Here is a 17,482-nt window from a genome sequence, read left to right as displayed (position 1 = left end):
ATTTGAGTTTCCAATCAATACAATTCTAGCATGGATAATAAACGATTATTATGAACAAGGAAATATAATAATAACTAATTTATTATTGCCTCTAGGGCATATTTCCAACATCATTGTGGATGATCAGTAAGTAGATGTTGATGAATAAACAGTCTACTTATCTTGGCATACTGCCATTACTATTGAACCTCTGACTATCAAGTAGCATAATTAGCATTGGGTGCGTTCATAATTCTATCAATTGCCCAACTGTGATTTGTTTACCGAAGCATAGTTATTTACCATCTTTTGGGGAGAGACATCACTAGTGAACATCATGTGACTCCGGTCCATATCACCATCATTGTTTACACCTTGATCATTTATTGTTTTCATTTACTTTTTCGTTACAATCACTATCACCTTCCTGCTTGTGTTTTGATCCTTTGCAAACTACCAGGCCGGAGAGATTGACAACCTCTCTGTACTCCTTGGGAGCAAAGTTATTTGTTGTGTATGCAGGTCCACGTCTTCTGCTAGTGCCATGGTGGAAGACACCTACTTGTTGATCCTAGGAGTCTTCCTGGTTCGATAAACCTTACAGTTCCCTTATGAGGGAAAAATTGCTGACTTCATCTCAACCTTCCACTTGGGGTAACCAACGGGGTGCCAGAAGCATATACATCATCTCGTCATCAAGCAAAGTTTTCTGGCGCCGTTGCCGGGGACTCCAAACTTCAAGATAGGGGAGTTGCACGCTATATTTTACCTTTGCTTTCCAGTCTTGTTAGTTTGCTTTCTAGTCTTTACTTTAGAGTCCTATACCAAAAACCACAAAAAATTAGTTGTTTTGTTCTTGCTTTTTGCTGCTGCTATGGGTTCTACTGAGAACACTAAGTTGTGTGACTTCACTAGTTAGTCTTGTGGAAAACTACACTCTTAGTTCGCTGCTTCGGGAAGGCCGCTCTACCACACCCATGGTAGAGAAGTCTCCTCCACCTACTGAATGTATCCCATTCAAAATACCACTTGGGATAAATGAAATAATCAGGAATGATTGTTATGCAGGAGATGGAACAGTCAATCCTAGTATTCATTTGTTCAAACTTACAGAACTTTGTGAGTTCTGTAAGATTTCAGGTTTGACAAGAGATGGAGTCATGAGGAAATTATTTGCCTTGCCACTGAAAGGAAAAGCATTGGAATGGTATAGGCTGCTAGATGATTCTCACATATGGGATTGGGAAGAGATTTAGTATCACTTTTACTTCAAGTTTTATCCTCTTCATGAAGTCCATGTGGATCATGGTAACAATGTTTTCTGTGATACTTATATTGTTCAGTTTATTCATGATCCCACTGAAAATTATTATGAGAAGGGAACATATGCTTATAAATATTTCAATAATATCAAGTTCCCTCTCTTTATGTCGAAGGCTTTGAAGTTGCACTTGTTTTGCCTTCCTATGCTTATTGCTTTGTGCTTCAATGAATTATTCTATTGCAATATTCCTATGCATAGGAAGCATGTTAGACTTAAATGTGTTTGGTATTTGCTTCTTGATTCTCTTTTTTGTTCTACAACTCTTATTCCTACGAGAGCATCATTAAAATCTTAAGCCTATCTTTATGGCTATAAAGAAAGAGCTCTAGGGAGACAACCCTTATTATCTTTACTTTGAATTTTTACTTTCAGTTTTAGTGGTCGATGCTTGTTACTACTATAACAACATCATTGTATCTTTATTTCCAAGCTTTGTGCCAAGTTTTAGCCTCCGATTGCAAGAAAGTTCAAAAGTTGTGACATGTTGTCCAGAAATAGATTATGTCTGCTTCGCGGAAAAATTCGCCAAAAATCACTAGATCATCTTTTTTATCTGAATTGTTTTGGCAGCATACTCTATATAATTGTCTTTCTGGCATCTGTTCTGAGTTTTTTGATTTGAGTTGCAGAAGTGCCCCGAATAAATTATTTACTACATGTTGTTCTGTTTTTCACAGATTCTGCCATGTTTTGTGTTTCCATTGTTTTGCAAATCCTAAGCTTACTTTTTATTTGCAAAAACCTTTTGGCAATCATGAGAAGCAGTAGCTTTTCATGAAAATATTTATTTCCAGCAGGTAATGAATTATTTTATTGAGGGTACTAACCACTCTAATCAGCTTATGATGAGTTTCGTATGAAGGGAGTTTTCAAGTATGCCATGGGAGATGATGAAAGAAGATACAGGAGTGTCAAGCGCTCAAGCTTGGGGATGCCCCATGCACCCCAAGAAATATTCAAGGAGACTCAAGCGTCTAAGCTTGGGGATGCCCCCGTGCATCCCCTTGTCTATCAACAATCATCAGTTCATCCATCTCCATGTTATATTTTTATCACTTCATATGTTATGTGCTATGCTTGGAGTGTCCAGCTATTTTCTTTTTAGTTCGTTTTAGTTTTGCTTGTTGTTCATAACAAGTCAGAACCTAGCCTACTTTGTTTGGGAGAGAGACATGTTCCATTCCACTCTAGAACACAACATAGGTTTTCATGCTTATATTTTTTGTGTGTTCTTTACCTTTTCGTAGCTACTGTCATGCTTAGCTCTTAGTTTTCATGCTTATCTTTTTAAGAGCTTCTATTTCGGTTGATTTTGGAACTCTCTTGAGTTATCATGCTTATCTTGTTTAGAGAGTTGGCTCGTTGCACTGAGTTGTGTGTCTGGCATGAGTAGGTAATTGAGGTTGCTATTTAAGTATAGTAGTAACTTGCAATAGTTTTGAGGTATTGATTTGAGTAATGTTTGGACTATTGGTGCCAAGAGCTTGAGCCTATTAGTGATAGGTGTCGTATCTTGGGAAATCCATGTGTTTTTCAAAAACTAAAAATTAGTTGAGAACTCTAGCTACTAAATTGATCGCTAACCTCTGGAGAGGTTGGAATATATGGAGTAACCTCACGTTACCAAGAGTCGAGGATGCCCAAAGATAACCAAACCCCCAAACACTCCTCCTCGGGGTACTTGTCTCTTTGTGAATTTCCTAACTAGATAGAGAGTTACCGATAATAAGTGTATGAGTTCTTAGAACTAATGTGAGTATTCGATTGTTGGTACTTCCACCATCCATATTTTGCTAGCCTCTTCGGTACCGTGCATTGCCCTTTCTCACATTGAGAGTTGGTGAAAACTCCGCCGGTGCATCCAAATCCATGACATGATACGCTTTGTCATACATAAGCCTCATTATATCTTTCCTCAAAACAGCCACCATACCTACCTATTAGGGCATTTCCATAACCTTTCCGAGATACATTGCCATGCAACATCCACCATCTCATGACGTTATCTTCATGTCATACATGTTTTTGCTTGATCGTAGAGCCGCATGATAGTTGGGCCTTACCCCAATTATTGCTACATGACGCGCTAGTATCATTACATATCCTGCTACACTGGTAGAGGCATACATTTGCATACATCATGATAGTTTTCACTTGTCTTTATGTTGAGTACTTCTTATAAAGTGTGATGATCTTCTTTTTATTCATGTAAAACATAGAATCTTGCCCTTAAGCGAGGAAAAGATCCCAAAGAGGACAAACAAAAGATCCAAAAGAGGACAAATGATAGATAAAAAGAAAGAGCCAAAGAGGCCACAAAATAAATAAAAAAGAAAAAAAAGAAAAAAAAGAGACAAGGGGGCAACACTACTATTCCTTTTGAAGATCTACACTCGTACTCCATTGCTATATTTGTACTACATAGAGATTATCATTCATGCATAACTATGTGGGGACTCTTACACTATAGAACTTGGTTTGCATATTCCAATGATGAGCCTCCTCAAATGAGCTCTAGGTCTTCATGAGCAAACAAGTTGGATGCACCCCCACTAGTTCCATTGGAGAGCTTACCTTAGCTCATATGTGCATCCGTTACATGGCAATCCCTAGTCCTCACATCATATCTATCATTTGGATTTCTCTCGCCTATGCTTGTCCTCATTGATGTGAGCCTTTCACACATTTTTGTCTTCCTTCGCCAATATTATTCTATTTTCCATCCTAAGTAACAACATATCTTGCTTACGCTAACCCATTGCATGAGTGCTCAAAGTCGAAAGGGAGAGGATCATTTTGACTTGTGCCTCACTAGTGGTTTGGGGATGAGTCAAAATAAGATTCCGAAGGAGACCAAGTGTGAAATTTTAATAGATTGAGTTCTCAATTAAATAATATTTTTTATGATATCAATCCATCTCCCACTTCTTGCATGCAAACACCATTTGGAGACATTCGAGTCGCGGACAACGAGAGCTCTTGCACCTTTATGTTCTTACTTTGCTAATTCAATACTAGATATAGACTCTTGCTTGTTATTGTCTTGACTTGAATTGCATATCTTACTTGCTTTACTTTGAAGTTCTTATATGTGTGTTAGCATGTCACCACAAAAAGTATTGTGTTATCATTTATCTACTCGAGGACGAGCCGAAATTAAGCTTGCGGATGTTGATACGTCCCAAACGTATCTATAATTTCTGCTTGTTCCATGATCTTTTGGGTGACATTGTTATATGATTTTCTACACTTTTATATCATTTTATACATATTTGGACTAACCTAATAACCGAGTGCACCCAGTGCCAGTTTCTATCTGTTGATGTCTATTTTGCACGGGCTTTTACCCAATTTTTCGAAGCCCGAAAATTTCCAGCAAAAATATATAAAAAATCAGCAAAACAGAAGCTTCCGGATCACCCAAGATAGGCCAGAGGGGGGCCAAGGGCTGCCCAGGAGACCTACTGGCGCGGCCAGGCCCTAGGACACGCCAGGAGGCCGCCTGGGTGGGCCCCACCTCCTCCGGTGCCCTCCTTTGGCCTATATTTAGAGTCTCGCGAGGAAACCCTTACACGACTTCTAGAATTGCGAATTTCTCCATTGTTCCGCCGCCGCAGCGCTTCCGATATCGGGACCGTCAGGAGACCTCTTCCTGACACCCTACCGGAGGGAGGATTGTCCTCCAGGATCTTCTCCACCACCATGGACGCTTCCCGGACCTGCCGTGAGTGGTCCTCCATAGACCATGAGTCCATGACCAGTAGTTATGTGATGTCTTCTCTTCAATCTTGTGCTTCAATGGTTAGTCCTTGTGAGCTTCCCTACATGATCAAGGCATCTATCTAATTGTCTTGCTATTGCTATGCTCGATTTGTTGGGATCTGATGGATTATGAGATTATGTTTAGATTGTTATGAGTTATATATTTTTTTTATCCTTTTATATTATGTTCCTTAGTGATTCATGCATGTTCTCCGTTGCTATTTATTGCTTTTGCCGAGTAGTAGATTGTAACTCCAAGAGGGAGCGTTATGCATGATTGTGGGTTCATGCCCCTCGATGTCTAGCTTGAGTGACAGAAACATGAGACTAGGGGATGTGCTATTGCCACGAGGGAGAAAACAACGGTGCTTGTGACCACTGTTGCAAGGATTGTTAACCTTACGCATAGTTCGTTAATGTAGTTGTTCATTGCTTTGAGTTTACACTTTGGGTGGGGCTCGCAACTTAATACCGGAGAGATGTTATGGATAGATATCTCAAGGTGGATGATTAGCAAGTAGATGCTGATGAATAAACGGTCTACTTATCTTGGCGTACTGCCCATTACTATTGAACCTCTGACTATCAAGTAGCATAATTAGCATTGCTATGCGTTCATAATTCTATCGATTTCCCAATTGTGATTTGTTTACCCAAGCATATTTATTTACCGTCTTTTGGGAGAGAGACATCACTAGTGAACATCATGTGAGTCCGGTCCATATCACCATCATTGTTTACACCTCCATCATTTACCGTTTTCATTTACTTTTTCATTCCAATCACTATCACCTTCCCGCTTGTGTTTTGATCCTTTGTAAACTACATGGCCGGAGAGATTGACAACCTCTCTGTACTCGTTGGGAGCAAAGTTATTTGTTATGTGTGCAGGTCCACGTCTTCTGCTAGCGCCAGGGTGGAATACACCTACTTGTTGATCCTAGGAGTCCTCCTGGTTCGATAAAACTTACAGTTCCCGTGTGAGGGAAAACCTGCTGCTGACTACATCTCAACCTTCCACTTGGGGTAACCAACGGGGTGCGAGAAGCATATACATCATCTCGTTATCAGGGAGTCGGAAACTGCTTCATGGCTAAAGGCCCCAAGGTATCACACTCCAAGTATCTTGATTTCAATAGTGATGAGGATGACTTGTTAGGAGAAGATGACTTGCTTCTTGATGAAACTAGTGAAAGCACTAAAAATGAACTTGCTAATTATCATGCTAGTCAAGACAAATCGAATGATGAAGATAAGAAAGAGATTGAATGACTAACTCAAGAATTAAAAACTCTTAAGATAGCTCATGAGACTACTCTAGAAGATTGTAGAGAGCTTGCAAGAACCCATGAGAAGCTACGCTTCGCGAAGCTCAACTTGGAGCAAGAGCATGAGTTCTTAAAAGAAATCAATGATGACATTCGAAAGAAGAGTTCTTCTTATCTAGCCAAACGATTACTCTTGTCTAATTTTGTTCCACAAGTTAAGCCTAAGAACACTAGTAACAAAGGCGAGAAGGTTTCTTCATCTAGTAACAACAATGCTAAAGCTAAATCCAATAATGTTGTTGCTAGTAACTCTATTGATTCCACTACCAATTCTCTTAGCCAAGTTACACTTGAGCAAGAAAATGATTTATTGAAAGGGATTATATAGTGAGGTGTCTTCAAGAGTCTTGCCAGAAGTAAGAAATTCGAGGAAATTTTGCACAAGCAAGGAGGACATCGGAAGAAACAAGGTGTTGTCTACTTCAACGTCAATGGAGATGTTTGGGAAGAAGGTCCATATCCCACTCTCAAGTTTGTTCCCCAAGAGGATAAGTCCACTCCTTCTGAAGGAACGAGCTCACAAGATGACCTTCCACCACAAGACTACAAAGGAAAGGGAAAGCTTCAAGATGACATTCACGTATTTGAAGAAGAACCCCAAGCCAAGGTCAAGTGGGTTCCCAAGGATACTACTAGCTCTACCTCAACAAGTGCTACAACAACTCCAAGGACTCCCATCAATTTGATGTGGATTCCCAAGAGGAAGAACTAGTAGTTCTTGAGGGGTGACTCTGCCAATGAAATTCATTCTTATTCATTTTGGCAAGAACAATATGCAATCAACCTCAACCATATGTATTAGTTCGATGAGTCACACATTCCCTCAAAGGTAAGCAAGGAACTAGGTAATCAATGCATCTTTGGACATCATCCCATTTGTGCTTCACTCCATGTCCATAGATATACTTGCATATGTTCCTTTTTGCTTTGGGACTAACCCATGTAGGTGAGAAGAGTATGAAAACAACAAGGATTGCTCCCAACTCAAGATGATCTTCATGAACATTGAGCATCCACCACTGCTTCACCTACTTGAAGTCTTCCACGACAAAACCCAAGGTTAGGTTATCCCTCTTTGTGGGGATATCATATCAAGGGGGAGCTTTACTTTAATACTTGAGTATAGGCATGTCCTAAGGATATGAACAAATTAATGCTTATGTAAAAGTGGTAACCCCACTTGTGCACAACGATGAGTATGACCTATGATCAAATATTCTTGCTTGGCTCATATGTCAATATACTCATGTATAGATGACCTTGTCATCGCCCAAGTGCTTGATAGCTGCTAGGATGTTTGTGCATGTTCACCATGTTTGTATCATCATTCTTATTGTGTGAGCATGTTGGTATGCATGAATTTAATCATTCGAGGACATCCAATTGTTGTTATATGGCTTTTGTTTAATCTTTTGCCAATTGGATGGACAAGAATGCCTAGGACCCTTCTCTAGCTATCTATGTTATCTCATCTCAAGCTCTATTCATGCTTCATCGCAAAACTTGAACAAGCACTTATCGATCCCTCTATGTGAATGTGCACTCGGAGTTCAGTATCATCAAAGGTTGCCTTACAAAATCTCTTTGAATAACTTGGTGTGACCAACTCCACAAACTCGGAGCCACCGATTTTCCAAAGTTGATAAGGTTTTCTCATCTCGGTACCACCGGAGTCGCCAACTCGGTTACACCGAGCTTCCTTGTCTACTAACAGTTGAGGAACTTGGTGACACCGATTTTGCCATCTTGATGACACCGACAACGCATAGGTATATATACGTGCGGACCGGAACTTTTGATTTCACTTCAACAAAACAGTTCATTCGCCAAACCCACGCTGCTCCTCGAGACCCTAGGTCATCGCCTTTACTCCCCGAGCGCCGCCGCCGCTGGGACTCGCCGTCGTCGACAAAATCTGCTCGTGCGTCGTCGACGTAGCCGAACAGCCACCGAGCTAGGGTATGGTTCGATCCCCTTTGCGTTCCCCATCTGATTCTCACGCATTGGATCTTTAATTTCTTCCTTCCACATTTGCAAACCTCCCGTCCACCAGATAAAATCAGTAGTTTAGCAGAAGTAGGAAATTTCGGATCTGATCTGCCGCACAATGCAAGTCGGTGAGACCGAGTTTGTAAAATCGGTTCCACCGATTCCTATTTTAGGGTTCCTGAGAAGCAACTCGGTGAGACCGAGCATCTATTTTCGGTGCCACCGAAAATGACTGCCAAGTTTCTGTTAAGCGAGTCTATTTTCTCGGTGACTCCAAAAATGCCAACTCGGTGCCACCGATTTACATCCTGCAGAAGATCATACCCTGAGTTTCACACTTCAGATTTTCAAAAAACTATATGAATTTTGTGATGCGCATCCATTCTGTCTTCCCTACATCCACTTCACATGTTCTATTGCTTGTTGTTGTGCTTGTCTGGCAGTATGTCAGGTTCAGATGACAGTCAGAATGATTTCGGAGAGCAGAGTGTCGAGATGGATGATGGCACAACTCCAGAGAGGACTGCTTTAGACCATAGTTCTCCCAGCTCACATGGCTTGCGCAAAGCAGCCACTAGGCAAAGGAGGAAGATAATTTCCGATGAGGAAGACTCGGATTTTATGCCAGAAGAAACTTCAGCCCCTCCTAAGGCTCCTCCAAGGAAAGTTGTCAAGAAGATATGTGCCAGTGAAGAGGCCGAGGAAAAGTGTTAGGGAACGCCGCATGGGAAACAAAAAATTTCCTACGCGCACGAAGACCTATCATGGTGATGTCCATCTACGAGAGGGGATATTGGATCTACGTACCCTTGTAGATCGCACAGCAGAAGCGTTAGTGAACGCGGTTCATGTAGTGGAACGTCCTCACATCCCTCGATCCGCCCCGCGAACCGTCCCGCGATCAGTCCCACGATCTAGTGCCGAACGGACGGCACCTCCGCGTTCAGCACACGTACAGCTCGACGATGATCTCGGCCTTCTTGATCCAGCAAGAGAGACGGAGAGGTAGATGAGTTCTCCGGCAGCGTGATGGTGCTCCGGAGGTTGGTGGTGATCTAATCTCAGCAGGGCTCCGCCCGAGCTCCGTAGAAACGCGATCTAGAGGTAAAACCGTGGAGATATGTGGTCGGGCTGCCGTGGCAAAGTTGTCTCAAATCAGCCGTAAAACGTCCGTATATATAGGGGGAAGAGGGGGAGCCTTGCCTTGGGGCTCAAGAGGCCCAAAGGGGGTCGGCCGAGCCAAGGGGGGAAGGTCTCCCCTTCCAAACCGAATCCGACTTGGTTTGGAAGGTGGAGTCCTTCTTCCCTTTCCCACCTCCTCCCTTTTTTTCTCTTTGATTTTCTTCCTATGGCGCATAGGGCCTTCTTGGGCTGTCCCACCAGCCCACTAAGGGCTGGTGCGCCACCCCCAAGGCCTATGGGCTTCCCCGGGGTGGGTTGCCCCCCCCCCTCGGTGAACACCCGGAACCCATTCGTCATTCTCAATACATTCCCGGTAACTCCGAAAACCTTCCGGTAATCAAATGCGGTCATCCTATATATCAATCTTCGTTTCCGGACCATTCCGGAAACCCTCGCGATGTCCATGATCTCATCCGGGACTCCGAACAACATTCGGTAACCAACCATATAACTCAAATACGCATAAAACAACGTCGAACATTAAGTGTGCAGACCCTGCGGGTTCGAGAACTATGTAGACATGACCCGAGAGACTCCTCGGTCAATATCCAATAGCGGGACCTGGATGCCCATATTGGATCCTACATATTCTACGAAGATCTTATCGTTTGAACCTCAGTGCCAAGGATTCATATAATCCCGTATGTCATTCCCTTTGTTCTTCGGTATGTTACTTGCCCGAGATTCGATCGTCAGTATCCGCATACCTATTTCAATCTCGTTTACCGGCAAGTCTCTTTACTCGTTCCGTAATACAAGATCCCGTGACTTACACTAAGTCACATTGCTTGCAAGGCTTGTGTGTGATGTTGTATTACCGAGTGGGCCCCGAGATACCTCTCCGTCACACGGAGTGACAAATCCCAGTCTCGATCCATACTAACTCAACGAACACCTTCGGAGATACCTGTAGAGCATCTTTATAGTCACCCAGTTACGTTGCGACGTTTGATACACACAAAGAATTCCTCCGGTGTCAATGAGTTATATGATCTCATGGTCATAGGAACAAATACTTGACACGCAGAAAACAGTAGCAACAAAATGACACGATCAACATGCTACGTCTATTAGTTTGGGTCTAGTCCATCACATGATTCTCCTAATGATGTGATCCCGTTATCAATTAACAACACTTGCCTATGGCCATGAAACCTTGACCATCTTTGATCAACGAGCTAGTCAACTAGAGGCTTACTAGGGACAGTGTTTTGTCTATGTATCCACACATGCACTGTGTTTCCAATCAATACAATTATAGCATGGATAATAAACGATTATCATGAACTAAGAAATATAATAATAACTAATTTATTATTGCCTCTAGGGCATATTTCCAACAAAAAGAACTATCCATCTTGTTGGTAGAAAGACTTCTATGTTTGAAGACCCAGAAGAAGGTGAGGAAGAAGCTCCTGAGGAGATCCCAGTTCCTCCCAAGAAGAAGAAGCTAATGGGTGATGCAATGAAGTCTGCTCCAAAGCCCGCTGCAAAAGCAAAGAAGGTTGTAGCTTCCAAGAAGACCACCAGAGATGTACCTGCAGCTACTAAGAGCAAAGGCCCTGCATCAAGTGCCCATGTTGCAGAAGAGGAAGAAGATGAGAATGCTCCAGTTCTCGGGAAGCTTAGACCATACGTACCACTCCACAATGATGCTCAACCTATAGCAGTAGACATGAAGAAGAGGAAGGATGACGGATTAAGAAAATGGAGAGCTGTTGATCCATATGTTGTCAAAAGAAGAATTGTTGTTGATCCAAGGTTTCACACCAAGGAACAACAAGATTTTATGAGACTGTCTTGTATGACAAGAATCCTGCCGTCAGTGATATGAGGTATGTCGACTAGGCATACATCAAGCAGAATGAGAATTTCTTTCCGCATGTTCAAGAGAACTTCAGGCTAGTTGACATGGAAGATTTTTTTGGGAAGGAGATTACCCCGTGGAATGACGAGATGATCATGCAATTCTATGATGACTCTTTAGTTTTGATGAACGATGGACACAGATACGATGCTACAATTGATGAATGGGTTGCTATCATTGGTGTTCCCAAGCAGGAAGAAGTAGATGTAGATGTGTATGGAGATGCTAAGCAGAATCACAACTCCATGGCCAACATGTACAAGATGATTCCATATCAGTACTTGGCTAGTCACAAGCTTGGCTCAGTATATTTTCTGCAAGCTGGTATTCCCACGACAAACACTATACTGTGATACACTCTCATGCCTAAGTCAGGAGATGAGAAGATGATCACAGGATATTCAATCAACCTGCTGCACCTACTTGATACCCATACCAGATTTAGAGTGATGGACTTGATAGTTGAGACTATCCGAAGGACTGATGCAGATCAAAAGTGATCCTGTAGATATGCCCCTTATATTCATATGCTCATCAATGCCAAGCTAGGCAAGCATGCATATCAACTTGATCGTCCCCATCTACCTTTTCAGCCAGAATTTATAGATAATGAGGTTGTGATGGATGAAAATGATCCCAACTCAACTGCAGCAAGAATGGCAGCAGAGGAAGCAAAGACTGAAGCTGCTAGGAACAAGACACCTCCAGTTCCACAGCTCAGAACTCAATCTGAGAAAATGGCATTTCTAGTGAGAACTGTCCAAGGCATGGAGAAGAACATTCAGGGCATTATGCAAAATCAGAAGCGCCTTGAGAGAGTTGTGGAGACAAAATTCCACAACATGGATATGAAGGCAACTGAGTTGACCACCATTGTCAAACAGCTTCAACATGAAGTTGAGTCTGTCGAGATTCCACGCTCAAAGGATGAAGGTGAAGATGATGATGACGAGGATGAATCTCCTCCTCCAACTACTACACAATTCAGCAAAAGGCCCCGATCAGTTGTTGTTCCTGCTCCAGAGACAAGACAGACATCTTCATCACAAGCTTCAGCACCTTCAGCACCAGCTCCACCTCAAGCTCCTTCAGTATCAACTCCTCCAGCTCCAGGAATGTCAGCAGAAGTCTTCACAGACGCCATTTTATCGACTCCATCATCAGTTGCCCAGAGACACGAGTAGTTCTATACTTTTGTACTTTTTTGTAACTTATTGCCAAAGGGGGAAATGTATAGATCATAGACTTCGTGTGAGAGAGAGCTTTTGACATTATTTTCTCTCTTTTTGGTTTTAAAAACTTTGGTTTTTGGATGACTTTACCCAATCTCTGTGTGTGATCATACGCTTTATCCTATGTGATGCTACGATATTATCTTTTAGCTATCCGTGTGATGATCATACACTTATCTTGTTGGTGTCATGTGCATTGTTATTCCTTTTACACACCACCAAGATTTATGTGACATGGAAGAGTAACCCATGATCCTAATCGGTTGTGCATTTGCATTCAAACGCAAATTTTAAATAATGCACAAATTTAGAGGGAGCTCTTGCTTTTCACATACTTCTCATAGCGTCAATGCTAATCATTCATCATATCTTTTGTCGAAGCTTTTATCTATATGTTGTCATCAATTACCAAAAAGGGGAACATTGAAAGCACGATTGCTCCCTAGGGTGGTTTCGATAATTGATCACAACATATGCATCATTGGACTAATGTGTTTTCCAAGTATATTTCAGAAAAGTTCAAAAGATGTTATGGGTTAATGTTTATGTTGAGGTGCCCGTGGATGCAAGAAAGGGATAATATTGGCTCAAGCTTCAAGCTAAAAGACTCTTCATTTTATATTTCTGAGAAATCACTTTTTGAGTCCATAGGAAAGCCAATACTATTAAAAGGGGGTGAGGTAGTAAAATGAACTGATTGCTCAAATTCTCAAAGTTAGCCACCAAAACACTAAGTCATTTCTCCCACATATCCACTCTGTCAAGTTCCAAATACACAAATTCGGTGTCACCAACATTGCCACATCGGACCCACCGAGTTCGATCCTCAGATAGAACCCTAGCCATTCTGACCAAATCGATGCAACCGAAACTGCATCGGTGCTACCGAGTTTGTGTGACCAATATTTTGTTGCCAAGATACACAAAATTGGAATTTCCGAGTTTGAGTATTGGTGCCACCGACTTTGGCCATTTGACCGTTAGTCACCTTTTCGGTGCCACCGAGTTCTATATATCGGTTTCACTGAGATTCAAAGTTCACACTTTTAGTACTAGTCGGTACCATCGAGTTGTCCACTTTAGTGTCACCGAGTTTGCACTTTTGTGTGTAACGGTTTGATTTTGGTTGCTGTCTATATATACCCCTTCAACCACCTCTCATTCGTAGGAGAAGCACTCAGAACACACACTTCTTTTCCAGATCCATTTTCTAAGAGAGAACCACCTACTCATATGTTGATACCAAGATATTCTAATCCAATCATTTGAAACTTGATATGTAGCCTCCCCAAACTGCTTTCCACCAAATCAACCTCTCCTACCCATGCATATTGTGTGAGAGAGAGATTTGTGTTGAGGAGACTATCTTTCGAAGCACAAGAGGAAACGGTTCTTTGATCTACCCCATCTATTACCTTTTGGAGGGTGGTGGCTCCTAGATTGGTTAGGTGTCGCTTGGGAGCCTCCTACTTCATGTTGTGGAGTTCAACCAAGATATTTGTAAGGGCAAGGAGATCGCCAACTTCGTGAAGATCTACCATGAGTAAGGCTAGTCCTCCGTGGACGGAAGTCGTGGTGGGACAGACAAGGCTGCTTCTTTGTGGACCCTCCGTGGGTGGAGCCCTCCGTGGACTCTCGCAGTCGTTACCCTCCGTGGGTTGAAGTGTCCACTAACATGGACGTACGATAGCGCCACCTATCGGAACCATGTCAAAAATTGTCGTGTCAACCTCATGTGTTTGATCTCCCAACCTTACTCCTCTATTTACACTTGCATGTTTTACATTCCGCCGCAATACTATTAGAACTGCATGTGTAGGGTGTGCTTGACCTGTTATAACTGACGTAGCTGCCTCTCAAGTAAAATTGGAAAAAGGCAAAAAAAAATATCTTGTCAAGTAGTCTAATCACCCGCCCCCTCTATACATACTTTCGATCCTACACTACAAGATCGACATTCCACGCGACAAGTACAATGTGAGAAACACCTTCGACATCAAGGACCTATCCCCTTACCATGGTGATGAAGATATCGATCTTAGGATAGATCATTACCAAGGGGGGAGATGATACACAACATCCTATGGTCATGTCCATGGATACATCACCGACACCTCAAGCTCTGAGTGGTCCCTTGACAAAAGCCCGTGCACGTACCATTGAAACTGAGGTGACATCTCTCCTTAGTGAATCTCCATTCGGTACTCTTGGAACTTGGATGCTACCTCAAGCGAAGATTCTATGCATGCTTTGGTACCATGAGAACGACCTCGGAGACACTTGGAAGGAGGTCCAACAATCATGAAGAAGAACAAAAGGTGGTTGAAGAAGATCGAGAAAGGAAGGCTACGACACCCTATAGGACCCGAACATCGGGCCCATGGCCTCGACATCCGACCCCAAGAGCTCCGACTAGCGCCAAGGTAGAACCGGCCGACCTACAGCGACCGGACATCTGGCCTTCACCCCAGAAATCCAGCCCAAAAATGTGAGAAAACGGAGCTCTCTAACCTGACCGAGCCCAGACATCCGGCCAAACGTCCACGACATCCGGCCCCCACTAGAAGCCCCGAACATCTAGCCCCATGACCCGGACATCCGACCCGTGTGCGGGCAAACGTGGCCAAAGGACATATATCCCTCCTCTCCTTCCTCTCTTTCGTCTAGTACTATATAAAGGACCCCTCCTCCTATTTTTATGGTTATCAATGTGTTGTCTCATAAACTAGTAGAGCATTGCTCCTTCCACTTCCTCTCCCATGGAGTTGAGAACCTCTATGTGAGAACATCCTATGTGGGAATATCATACTTGTGATCCACGTTGGGTTTTCTATGAAGAGGAACGGGTAATTGCATCACAATACATATTAGTATTTCCCTCAGTTAAGAAACCAAGGTTTATCGAACCAATAGGAATATCAATCCTCAACCGTCTTCGCCGGCTGCACACAAAAGGGCAAACAAGTTGCACCCAACATGGGCAAGAGAGTTGTCTATCCCTTTGATCTTGGTACAAGCAAGCGAGTCAGGTGTAAACAGTTGAAATTGCAAAATAAAATAAAAGACAAATTGAAAGCACAATTGCTCCCTAGGGTGGTTTTCATAATTGATCACAACATATGCATCATTGGATTAATGTGTTTTCCAAGTATATTTCAGAAAAGTTCAAAAGATGCTATGGCTTAAGGTTTATGTGGAGATGCCCCTGGATGAAAGAAAGGAATAATATTGGCTCAAGTTTCAAGCTAGAAGCCTCTTCATTTTATATTTGTGAGAAATCATTTTTGAATCCATAAGAAAGACAATACTATTAAAAGGGGGTGAGGTATTGAAATGAACTGATTGCTCAAAATGTCAAAGTTAGCCACCAAAACACTCAGTCATTTTCCCCACATATCCACTCTGTCAAGTTCCACATTCAAAAATTTGGTGTAACCAACATTGCCACATCAGACCCACCAAGTTTGAACCTAAGACAGAACCCTAGCCATTTCCACCAAAATGATGCAACCGAAACTGCATCGGTGCTACCGAGTTCACTATGACCGACATTATGTTGCCAAGATACACAAAATCGGAATTTTCGAGTTTGAGTATCGCTCCCACCGAGTTTGGCCATCCGACCGTTAGTCACCTTTTTAGTGCCACCTAGTTCTATATATCGTTCTCACCGAGATTCAAAAGTTCACACCTTTAGTTCTATTCGGTACCACCGAGTTATCCACTTCGGTGTCACCGAGTTTGCACTTTTGTGTGTAACAGTTGAATTTTGGCTGCTGCCTATATGTACCCCTTCACCCACACACCTATCATTCGTGGGAGAAGCACTCAGAACACACACTTCATTTCCAGATCCATTTTCTGAGAGAGAACCACCTACTCATGTGTTGAGACCAAGATATTCCAATCCAATCATTTGAATCTTGATCTCTAGCCTCCCGAACCTGCTTTCCACCAGATCAACATGTCCTACCCATGCATATTCTGTGACAGAGAGATTTGTGTTGAGGAGACTATCTGTATAAGCACAAGAGCAAGGAGTTCATTGATCTACCCCATCTATTACCTTTTGGGGGGTAGTGCCTCCTAGATTGGTTAGGTGTCGTTTGGGAGCCTCCTACTTCGGGTTGTGGAGTTGAACCAAGATGTTTGTAAGGGCAAGGAGATCGCCTACTTCGTGAAGATCTACCGTGAGTAAGGCTAGTCCGCCGTGGACGTAATCCGTGGTGGGATAGACAAGGCTGCTTCTTTGTGGACCCTCCATAGGTGGAGCCCTCCGTGAACTCTCGCAACCGTTACCCTCCGTGGGTTGAAGTCTCCACTAACATGGACATACGATAGCGCCACCTATCGGAACCATGCCAAAAATCGTCGTGTTAACCTTATGTGTTTGATCTCCCTACCTTACTCCTCTACTTTACACTTGCATGTTTTACTTTCCACGACAATACTATTAGAACTACATGTGTATGGTGTGCTTTACCTGTTATAACTGTCGTAGGTGCCACTCAAGTAAAATTGGGAAAAGGCAAAAAAAATCTTGTCAAGTAGTCTGATCAACCCCCCTCTAGACATACTTTCGATCCTACACAAATAAAGGCAGCAAGATCAAGATAAGTTTTGTAAATATGTAAGTGAATAGACCCGCGGGCCATAGTATTTCCTAATAGCATATCTCATGAAAGCAACATACAGTGGGTAAACAAATTACTGTTGGTCAATTGAGAGAAAAGTGGATAGTTATGCGATTTTCACGGCAATGATCATGTGTGTATAGGCATCACGTCCATAAGATAATAGGACGACTCCTGCCTGCACC

The sequence above is a fragment of the Hordeum vulgare genome, chromosome 2H (genome assembly GCF_904849725.1).
Source record: "Hordeum vulgare subsp. vulgare chromosome 2H, MorexV3_pseudomolecules_assembly, whole genome shotgun sequence".
Classification (NCBI taxonomy): Eukaryota; Viridiplantae; Streptophyta; class Magnoliopsida; order Poales; family Poaceae; genus Hordeum; species Hordeum vulgare.
Note: the sequence above shows the minus strand (reverse complement) of the source record.